This window comes from Mirounga leonina, unplaced genomic scaffold, assembly GCF_011800145.1.
Source record: "Mirounga leonina isolate KUSES-001 unplaced genomic scaffold, KU_Mleo_1.0 Mir_151, whole genome shotgun sequence".
NCBI lineage: Eukaryota > Metazoa > Chordata > Mammalia > Carnivora > Phocidae > Mirounga > Mirounga leonina.
The window spans coordinates 103,299,811-103,311,686 of NW_023270377.1; positions in this window are offsets into that span (position 1 = coordinate 103,299,811).

Here is an 11,876-nt window from a genome sequence, read left to right on the forward strand (position 1 = left end):
GAGTCTTTTTTTTTTTTTTTCTTTTTCTTTTCCTCTGGATATTGCAAGGCTGAAGATGGTATATGCTTGTGGACAGCATTGGGTTGGGAGAAATGAAAGGAACCAGGACATAGCCAGGGAAAAGTGACTCTGGGCTTTCAGGCAGAGAAGTTATGGAGACCTTGAATTTGGTTTATGGTCCAGCCGTATTTACCATACTGCATATGAAGACACTGCATGTGAAATTAGGAACATAGAATGCTCATTTGACTAAGCATCTTCACCTTTGCATCTTTTAGAAACCTAGCCTAAATGGGTTCTGGTCTGTGGAAGGAAACTGAAACATCGCCAAAGACGGGGGATATTTTGAGCAACAGTATTTCCTGGGGAGGCTCTTTGGCTCTGTGATATAAATCAGGGTGGTTCATTCAAATTCAAGATAGTTTTTCAACTGTAATATAGTTTTTTTTTCCTGGCAATTCACAGAACCCTTAAATGGAATGATGTACCTTTACTTTTGTGGCAAATTATAAAATTTTCTCTGAACTTACACTGACCCTCTGCTTACTGGTGCCAAGAAACTAACCCTCTCCCTTTGAATTCCTTCTCTGAGTCAACTAGTCTTAGATCCGGGTGTAAGTTTCCACAGGATTGCAATGCCTGGCTCAGCAAAGCCCACCAGACTCAAAGGGCTTAAGCCCTTCCATTTCTTTTCCTTATCAAGTCCCTATCTCTTGTCATGTCTGGGAGATACTCTCTGCAACATTGTTTTTATTGCAACAGCCTAAATGTAGCACCCATTCCCTTGCAGTTTGGCTCCAGTAGAACTTTTTAAAGTTTGACAGTTTCTAAGACATGTAAAGTCCTAGCAGTCTTAAAACAATAATAAAATGTTTAAAAATACAGAAGTAGTCAGACCAAAGGGGCTTATGACTGACTGGTCAGAATGTGGGGTGGGGATCTTTCAGAATAGCTGGGTGACTCATTACTCAAAAAAGTCTGTTATATTATAATGAAGTCACACCTTTTATACAACAGAAAACGTTTTTATTAGACTTCAATCAATTAAAAATGACATGAAAGTAGATTTTCTGAGTATCTTTAGAACATAACAATAAAAATTTTCACATTCATTTAGTGAGAGCCTATTATATGATATTTACTTGAATACATGCCTGTTATCTAGATTATGCATGCACATGGAGAAAAAGTTGTATTAGTTTTCTCTTGTTGCATAACAAATTACTATAAATTTAGCATCTTAAAACAGCAACTATGTTCTGTTTCTTTAGGTTAGAAGCCCAGATGAGCTTGGCTGGTCTGTGCTCAGGTATCATGAAGCTGAAGTCAAGGTGTCAGCCAGACTGAGGGCTTATCTGGAGAACAGGACAGAGGAGAGGAGAGCAAGAATCCATTTCTAAGCTCAGGCATGTCGTTGACGAGATGAATGCATCTCTTTGAGGTTGTAGAACCAAGACCCCCATTTCCTTGCTGGCTGCAGGATCACTATCTGATCTCTGGGGGCACCTACCTTGCTCTTTCAATCTTTAAAGTGTCATTTGCATTTTGAGTACTTTTTGTCCTTCAGATCTCTTTGGCTTCCTGTCTGCTGTCTTCTTCTGCCTTTTAGTAGGCTTATATAATTAGATCAAGCTTACCTGGAGAGTCTCCAAATTTTAAGGTCAACTGATTTGAATCTTAAATTACAATTGCAGTGATACCTAGACTAGAGTTTGAAGGACCAGGGGAATGGGACAATCCTTGGAATTCTGCCTACCATACTGTTGCATTCTCAAAAGTCCTAGAATTTCTTAAAACTGAGCATGTTGAAGTCGTGCTATCTTACCCAAATTCCTACTCTGATAATTTTTCCAGCTCTCTGTGTCGACTTCACTCTGATCCATGAATCTAAGAAGCCACTTGGCAGGCAGAGAGCTCTTTTATTATTATTAATAAATAACACCCTCATCACCTTTCCACCTCCAATAATACACACACACACACATACACACAATGCACACACACATTTTTAGTTCTAAGGCAACTCAGAATAAATTGTCTTTTGCTTTCATGGTGAGGAACAATTTGCCACAGAACCCGTTAAGCCCGAAAGATCACCACCAACACCATAAAATAATAGGGAAATGCCACGTCATTAATTTGGGATTATAGCTAATTTGCAAGGTGAAGTAGTGATATTAATGCTTGCAAACATGCTCTAGACACATTACCACGCCCCAGTTTGAACTCTCAGAATCAGCTGTAAATCATGTCAGCTTCACAATGTGCCTTTGTTATGAATCCGATATCAAAGCGCCAAAGCCCTTCAGTGGACTCTTTGCAAGCGCCGACTGCTTTGTGTTTTTACCAGCTCGTAGTATCCCACTGAAGCACAGGTGTCCTAGGTTTCAGAAAAAAAAAAAATGGTTTTGGTCTCTCTTTTCTCTTGTCAGACTGCCAAGAAGCTGGCAATCAACCGAGGCTTGTTCTCCCCGGGGGAATGCCTCATGCTGGCAAATGTGAAGTGTCCCCTAGAAAGACCCCTAGCCTATAATTCCAGAGCTCCATGGGGAGGAAATAGCTTCCTGGCATCTGTTAGCAAATAGAAATCTTCCTTGAGTGTTAATCGTTTCCCCTATTTATCCCCTCTGCTCCCATCAGACAACATTTTACTTCTTTTCCTGTCCACGCTCAGTTAATTTTCATCTCAGGATCTTTCTGGTGGTTCCTGATCTGAAAACCTCCTTCCTTTCTCTTTATTTAGAAAGTTATACATTCTTGACTCAATTTCTTTAATAGATGTAAGCAAATTTGGATTGCTGATTTCTTCTTGTGTGAGTTTTGGTATGTCTCTTCCAAGGAATTGGTCCATTTTACCTATTATCAATCACATTTGTGGATATTGTTATTCCTGGTTCATAGTATTCCTTCATGGTTTTTTTTTTAATTACCTTTTCTTATTTTAATGTACATGAGATCAGTGTGGTGACCTTTCTTTCATTTTGATGTCAGTAATTGGTGTTTACTCTGTTTCTTGGTTCCAAATAAAAACAAATCCAGACTTAGTTAAGGAGAGAGATTTTTTGCAAAGACCATTGCAATAGGAAGAATACTGCAAATACAGGATCTACCAGCCTTTCAAATATCAGACAGAAAAAAAGCCTTCCTTTTGTAGAGAGGGGTAAGTAAGACCAGCAGGAACTTTTGAGAGGAAATTGAGTGGGAATGAACAGACAACATAATTCAGTCTGACAGGAAATGTTTTGATTTCTTACTGTGGCCAGCTGATTCTCAGGATAAGCCCGCCATTAAGGGGTGTATTCTGTGTTTTACTGCTTGCTCAGACTTGGGGACAAACCAAAGTTAAGGGGTTGGTGGGGAGGAGAGAAGCCTGCCTAAAGATTGGCCAAGCTAATATAGAGGATAAGTTATGGGCAGTTATAGACACAAGGTCATTGCTCAGCCTGGCCAGAGGTTTATCAGTTTCATTGACCTTTTCAAAGAATTAACTTTGGTTCATGAATTCTCTCTATTGTTTTCCTGTTTTCAATATCATTCATTTCTGCTAATAAAATTTTTTATTTTAGTAAATAATAATACTAATTTTTATTACTTTTTCTTCTACTTACTTTAGGCTTAAATTGCTCTTCTTTACTTTTCTTAGGTGGAAGCTTATATTATTCTAATGTAAGATCTTTTCTTTTTTCTAATGGACACAGTTAGTGCTATAAATTTCCATTTGAGTACTACTTTCACTGTATCCCCACATTTTTATGGGACACTTAAACTTCCATTTAGTTCAAAATAATGTACAATTTTTTCTTGAGACTCCTTTGACCTATGTTTTTTTAGTAGTGTGTGTTTAATCACCAAATATTGGGGATTTTCCAATTCCATTTCTGTTACTGATTTCTAGTTTAATGCCATAGTGGTCTGATAATGCACTTTAAATTACTTCTGTTTTAAAAAAAGATTGTTAGTGTGTTTTATAGCCTAGAATGTTGTCTGGTGAATGTCCCATGTGAGCTGGGGAAGAACATGTATTCTGCTGTTGTTGAAGGGAATATTCTATAAATATCAATTAGATCAAGTGGGTTGTAATGCTGTTCAGGTCAACTACATTCTTAGTGATTTTCTGCCTGCTTGAATGATCAAATACTGATAGAGTGAAAGTCTCCGACTGTAATAGTGGATTTGTCTGTATCTGCAAGCACTTCTGTCAGGTTTACCTCATGTGTTTTAATGCTCTATTGGGTATATACATGTTTAAGTTTGTTATGTCATCTCGGAAGAGTGACAGCTCGTTGTTCCTAATAAATTTCCCTGTTCTGAAGTCTGCTTACTCAGAAATTGATATCACTATTCCAGTTTCCTTTTCATTCACGTTAGCAAAGTACCTCTTTTTCTTTTTTTTTAAAGATTTTATTTATTTATTTGAGAGAGAGAGAATGAGAGACAGAGAGCACAAGAGGGAAGAGGGTCAGAGGGAGAAGCAGACCCCCCACTGAGCAGGGAGCCTGATGCGGGACTCGATCCCGGGACTCCAGGATCATGACCTGAGCCGAAGGCAGTCACTTAACCAACTGAGCCACCCAGGTGCCCAAAGTACCTCTTTTTCTTAACCTTTATTTTTAGCCTGAGCCTTTTACCTATTATTTATTTATTTATTTATTGAAGTGGGTTTCTTGTAGACAACATTCAATTGGGTCTTTGTTGTTGTTGTTTTTTTTTTTTCCTTTACTCTGACAATCTGTGTCTTTAATAGGGATATCCCTTCTACATACTTAGGCCTTACTCATTGTGGAAGGTGCAATAATGTCCTCCAAAGATATTTATGCCCTACTATCTGGAACCTGGGAACATGTTGTGTTTCATGACAAAAAGGACTTTGCAGATGTGATTGAAGTTGAGATGAGGGAGATTATTCTGGATCTTCTGGATGGGCCCAGTCTAGACCACAGTGAAGAAGGAAGGCAAATGAGTACATCAGAGTGATGTAATGGGAGAAGGACTTATCTGCTATCACTGGCTTTAAAAGCGAAAAGAGGGGACCACGAGCTAAGGAATACGGGCCACTTCTAGAAAATGGAAAAGACCAACAAATGGATCCTACCAATACCTTATAGAAGCAGCAGAGCCCTCCGACACCTTGACATCTGTCCAGTGAGATTGTCTTAGGTTTCTGACCTGTAGAACTGTAAGATGATAAATTTATGTTGTTTAACCCTCTAGCTTTGGGGTAATGTATTATGGCACAAATGACAACTAATAATTATCCTATTTCAGGATCAAATCCAGCCTAAATCTCTCTGATATATGTGGCACTTTCATACCAGTCTGGCCTTGACTTCCATTCCTTGTGTGCTAAAACACTCTTCTTATCATTCTTAACTGTTCTTCATTCATGCATATTAGTGTATTAGGACAGAGTTAGTGTGCGTCTTTGTTTTACTATTATTCTCCACCAATCCCATGCTCAGTTAAATTACTATTTGTTCCTAAAGATTTTCAGATTTTATGTATTACCTAGAAGCAGGCTAAAAATAGAAAAGTATAAGGCCAGTTTGATTGAAAAGGAGAGGTTATGTGCTGATGTTAGATAACCGCAGATTTGAATCGCATGTTATTTAAAACAATATCCAAACCTCAGTTTCCTCGTCTGTAAAATAAAAATAAAACTACCTTCCCCAGGGAATATGTGTAAAGATGAAAGACAGAAGCATGTAAGTTTTTGCCACTGAGTAGGTGTTTAGATGTTAGACATTCTCAGTACTTGATTTTCTTAATGGAAACTGAATAAACAAGATAATTATGAGCATGGAATTTTCCCTTCTGTTGCTCTATTTAAAAAATTGCAGTGGGATACAAGAAAAAAGTGTACAGTTAGCATTTTTTTTTGAGTGATTACACACAAATACTGTAATTCTTGAGGGTCAATAGTCCTGTCCATTACATGACCTAATGTTTAATCCAATAATATATAAGTAAATATGACACTTGTGTATACATCACTCATTTCCATGGTCTGAAAGATAACAATTAAATTGTTTTCCCTTCATTTAGCTTGTACTCATTAACTAATTGGACATGCATTACATTATTTCACAATTCAATCTTGTCGACAAAAACAGGCACTTCGCAAGATCATTTTCATTTTAATGTATTTCTGGACTGCTAGGCATGTGACATTTCACTAAAATGGATTTTGTTTTCATAACACACAGAAAAAATGTTTTATTAATTTGAGTGTTGTGGGCTTTTGAAAATAATCTAATTAAATATAATTGATATAATTGTTATTTGACAATACTAACAACAGGTGCTCAGAGAAGACTCAGAAAGGAGTTTAAAAATCACTAGCTCATCTTCAAATCTAATCACTCTAATAATATATGTGTACATATATATAAATACACATGATATATGGATGTATGTTTAGTTTACATATCATTCCTTTTGTATATGATATAGATCATATACATGTGTGTGTATGTGTGTGTATATATATGTATATACACATATATATGATATATACACATATTTACATATGTTTTAAATTCATAAATAAGCCTGTTTTATTATTTTTTACTTTTTTAAAGATTTTATTTATTTATTTGAGAGAGCAAGAGAGAGAGAGCACAAGCAGGGTGAGGGGCAGGGGGACAAGCAGACTCCTCGTTGAGCAGAGCCTGATGTGGGGCTTGATCCCAGAACCCCAGGATCATGATCTGAGATGAAGGCAGACACATAATTGACTGAGCCACCCAGGCACCCCAATAAGCCTGTTTTAAATTACTTTGTCTGACACTCCAGTTTGTCTTCTGGTAAGCCATGTTGGGAGATAATTCTCCATGGGTCTATCATATTTCTCCACATCTAGCAAACAGAGGTACTGAGGCCTTTTTGAAAGACTATCTTTTCAAAGATATTTATAACCTGAACAGCCTTGGAAGGCAGAAATTGTACCTTCCTCCAAAGCAGAAAGAAGACTCCTTTACTAGCCAGTCTAGTAGATGTAATGTCTCCCTCCATGACACATTTTGTACAGGCGTGCTTGCAGTCCATTATAAAACACTTGGGTTTCCAAAACCTGAGGTTTCTCTCCTGGAACAACACTTTGCATTGTTGGTGTCCCCTAGTCCTCTTTGTGTCACTGTATGGGAATTGGGGTTTGGGAAAACTGAGCAAAAATAAGGACATGCTGGCTACTGTTATCTCTGTGAATAATAAACTGACCTTTGACTCTGACCCGGGACCCATATTTTTCTGTCAGCATCCATATCACTGTGACAGGCTAATTTGCTAGTTTGTAAGTAGAGTAAAATCTCAGACCCACTACAGTTCTTGACAGGATGAAATATTAGTACATGTTACAAAAAAAAAGTATTCCATGTCAACAAAATAAATAAATAAATAAATAAATCATTTTCAAGAAGTCTAGGAACATAATTTTCACACAGATGTGGAAGTGGCTTAGTCTAAAGAGGCTAGCACTAGGCTTGTGGTGGAGACACTGGACCCTATTCCAGCTTCTCCTTTATTTTAGTTTGTGAACTGAACAAATTTACTTTTGTTCAATATGTTTCTCGTATGTTAAATCATTTATTCACAAATGCAAAGTGCAGTTGGTTTTAAATTACATGCTTCTTTATAAAAGAAGATTTATTTTCCTGTTTCCCCAAGTTGATATTTATAATCTGGGCAATTTTAGTGTTGTGTGATATATTTATTCTGGATATGGGAGGTGTGGAGGATATAGGGTGTTGGAGAAGACCACATACAATTCTTGGTCCATGATTTTAAGCATACTTCAGATGTTACTGGAAAACTTTTAGTGTTCATGGGTATTTTCCAGGTGTCATAAGACTCCAAGAATTCACTAGAGGGGACCATGACATCTTTAATGTCAGATGGGGCTCAAAGGTCACGTTGACCCCTGCATGCATCTCCTGAAAGGAACCTCTTCTGTGTTGTGGGATATGGAATATAATAAAATTAGTTTTGAAGGTTGGACCACAAAGCAAAATGACTAAAATGTCACAATTGGAGGAAAAAAATTTGTATTGTCAACCTTAGAAATTAAACAATAAAAGTTATTGCAAAACAAATAAGTTTATTCAGGAATAGCAGAAGAATTGCAATTTGGGACTTCTGAAGGTAAGTCTGGAGAACAAAGGAGAGCATCTTTTTATAAAAGAAAGAAGGAAGTTGGGAGGTATTGTTTTGAACAAAAGGTCATTGTTGGAAAAGGAGAGTTTGAAGTAGTGGTGGCATCTCATTGGCTCCACATGAGAGCAGCTGTTGCCAGGCTGAGAGAAACATCTTCCTTCTTCCTCTGGGCGGTGGAAGCTGTGACGAATGATAGTGTATGAGAGCTCTCCTTTCATGGCTTCCTGACTCCATTTTGAGTGAGATTTCCTTTATTCATTTTCACTTTTTCTCCTTTTGAACAGGAGCTTTCCTCAAAAGCATAACTGATCAAGAGTCAGGTTTTCCCTATTTAGTAGTTTTGTCCTTTAGTGGCAGGAAAGAGCTTTCCTGGTTGTCATGCCCCACATCAGAAGGAAAGTGCAGAGTGATCAGAAACCATTTAAGGCCACATTGAGTAACAAAGAAGGGTACGAAGGAGATCTCTAGGCATTTCCCATTTAAAGTCTATATTTTATCAAGGTCATAAATATTAGAGATTGTCTTGAAGCATTAAGCCAGCCTCACTTTATTGGGTATATCATTTCTGCAGAGTTTTGACAAACAACAGTTACAAAGCCTAAAAATGATTAAACAAAACAAAAACGAGGGGCAGGATAATAAATTTAGTTTGCATAATGGTCCTAAACCAGGAGTCCAAACATGAAGGTAACCAGCTAAAAATAGATCAAAAGATTAGGGGTCAGTTAGGTTTTCTCCTTGCCTGAAATAATAATAATAAAAAAAATGTTCTAAATTCCAGAGGTTACCCCTCTCTGCAGTGGCCTGGGAGATACAAATGATGGTATTATCTTTCCAGGCCAGTGGCAGAGTAAAGGTAAGAAAGGGAAGAAGAAAGGGTTTTAAGTTTTGTTAAAGTATGAAATCTTGATCCAGACTCCAAGATGTCAGTTACTTATCCTCATCGATTTGATGAGAGGTCCCCAGCATTTGAGGGGACAAGATGTCAGATGAAGCCTTCTTTAGCTGTGAGGTTTATATTCAAGTTTCAGGTCCCTTAAGTCTGGCTACTATTTGGGCAATGAGAAGGACCTGATACAGTCCCTTTCAAGGAGGTACAAAGGGAATTTTGTTCTTATTGATTCCAAATCAGAAAGATGGAAAAAATTAGAAATGTTAGTTTGGAGAGTCACACTCAGATATTTGAAGAAACTATAAAAATTTAGGATCTAGTCCAGTTTATACATATATAACAAACCTAAGGACAAGGAACAGGATTAGAATCTACAAAGGTGCAAACATAATTTTTCTTTCTGGAATTATTCCCAAATTTTCCCCAAAGATAATCTTAGTAAGATTGATTTGTTTCCATTAAACTTGGCCTGATTATTTACATAAGTGTAGCAAGAATAGTGATGGACGATATTAGCTCTTTAAGACTGCTTTGCTGAAACTTTTTATAGGGAATCTCAGGTTAAACTTTTAAAAAGTCTCTAAGGCCAGGATTTTATTAGCTTTGTAAAAGTCAATCTTAATTTCTTAAATCTATCTGATCATATCTGAGTCTATGCACATCTCTCTTAAATATGGCAATCCAGTCAAAGTCTTGGTAATATAGCCCATATTTTTAATTGTGTTCTGTTTCAAGGAGAACATATTTTTATTGAACTTATGCAAATAATGATATTGCCATGAGAAAAAGTACTCAAAAGTTCCTAATTTCTGGAGGGATCAGGTAGGAAGAAAAAGATAAATGTTTCATCTTGGCTCACAAAAGTACATTTTGCTAACTTGCTGTAAGTCATAGATGGCTTCAGAGGAAAGATTTCTTCATATCTAGAAAACAAAGACTAAAGAACCAGCAATATTAAAAAAAAAGTCACAGAAACTGTGTTCATCCTCATCAGTTCATTGTATCCCATGTTGTTAATTTTTGTTGTTTGAAGACAGTTTTTCCATTAGTTCTGGAAATTCTTACCCAGTTCAATTTTATGATCTCAGGCATCAGAAACCTGCACTTTGCCAGAGCTCCTTCAGTGAATCTCTCTGAAGATGAATAACTTCTGTAGGTACATTTTTGCAAAAAGCATCTGAGTAAAACAATAATTGTAAATGAGAGAAGACTTAAAAATGTCCATTTCTGATGAGAGTTTATTGAAATGGAATTGATAGGGAAATTTGGTTGATTTCTGTAACATGCAACATTTTAAGGTAATTAGAATTATGACTGGTAATGTTATATCAAAGCATATCGAATTTCATATAATTTCTAGAATATTTACATTAATAGCATTCACCTCTACAGTATAACCTAAGAAGGTTTATCATCATTTATGATAATGTTTCCCATGTAATTTAACATATCCAATAAGACTAATTAGTTTAACATCTTTTTAAAAAGAGAGAGAATGAATCCTTTGAGATACTCCAGGGCCTTTTTCAAAATCTCAAAGTTAATTCAAGGTCAAAAAGATTTATTTAGTACTGATTTGGGGAAGTTTGTAAAAAATATCAGAAGGTTTTAAAACAATGGGTTAAATAATATTATTGGTTACCATGAAATAATACTTTATTATCCATTTAACTATGGTGACAATAGAAGATGTTAAAGACAAATACAGAAAGCCATATAGTTTTGAGCAAAACTTAACTCTTTTAATATTGAGAAGGCTCAGTTTACTTAAGTAACCAAAGACCTGATAATGACAGCAAACAGAGGAAATTATTTTGATGAAACCCAGGTTTCTTGTTTTTGTTTTTAGGCAGATTACTTTAAAAGGTAAAGAAAAACCTTTTACAATCTCTTATCAAGAAACAGTCCAGGAATACTTTGTTAATTTAGAAGCAATTTTTAGAGTCTTGCATGCATTTGGAAGCCTCCAAGTATCAATTAAAATAGGCATCCCATTCAGTAGGTTCAATTTTAGAGGCAGTCTTCCAATTTGGTTCCAAGAAAAACAAGTTTGAGGAGTCTGAAAGTTTCCTATAATGGCCATAGGAATTCTAAATTATCTTTGGTTAAGTTGATTCATTTAGTTAAGAATGCACATGAGGAGGGACCATAGTTTTTTGTTTTTTTTTTTTTTTAAACATAAAACTGGCTGGAGTTCCAGAAGGAGGATCCTCCTGAGAGAATTTAGAGGATTGGGATCCCATACTTTAAGACCAGGTGTTCAGAAAACAAATGAGCACCCACAAAAAGGACAATGATTTCAGGATAACAGATTCTGAATAAAGTCAGAGAGCTCAACCAAAAGGAAGGAATTCAAATCTCAGAGAAAACTTACTGAGCCTAAATAAGAAAATGACTAGGGAAACAAAGACCACAAGGGGCTTTAATCATACTGCACATGATTCGGGGGTTGCTAGTTTCTCAAGGGTTTGTCCCCTTCAAATCCTACTTCTGACACCATGTAATATCAAATGTGAAATTTAAGCAACAAAGGCTATGAAGCAACAAATGAGTTTATTCAGGAATAGTAGAGGGAGTGCAATTTGGGACAAGCAAACTATGGTGAACCATGGGCAACTCTGGAGAATAAAGGGGGAGAACATCTTTTAATAGAAAAAAGGAGGTGGTTGGGAAGGGATGTTTTGAACAAAAGTTCACTGGAGGAAAATGAGAGTTTGAAGTGGTGGCAGGTTTTCAATGGCTGCTGGAGAGGGCACATTGCTTTGCCAGGTTCAGAAGAAATCTTGCTTCTTCCTGCTGGATTTTGTAAGCTGTGATGAACAGTACTTCTGGAGAG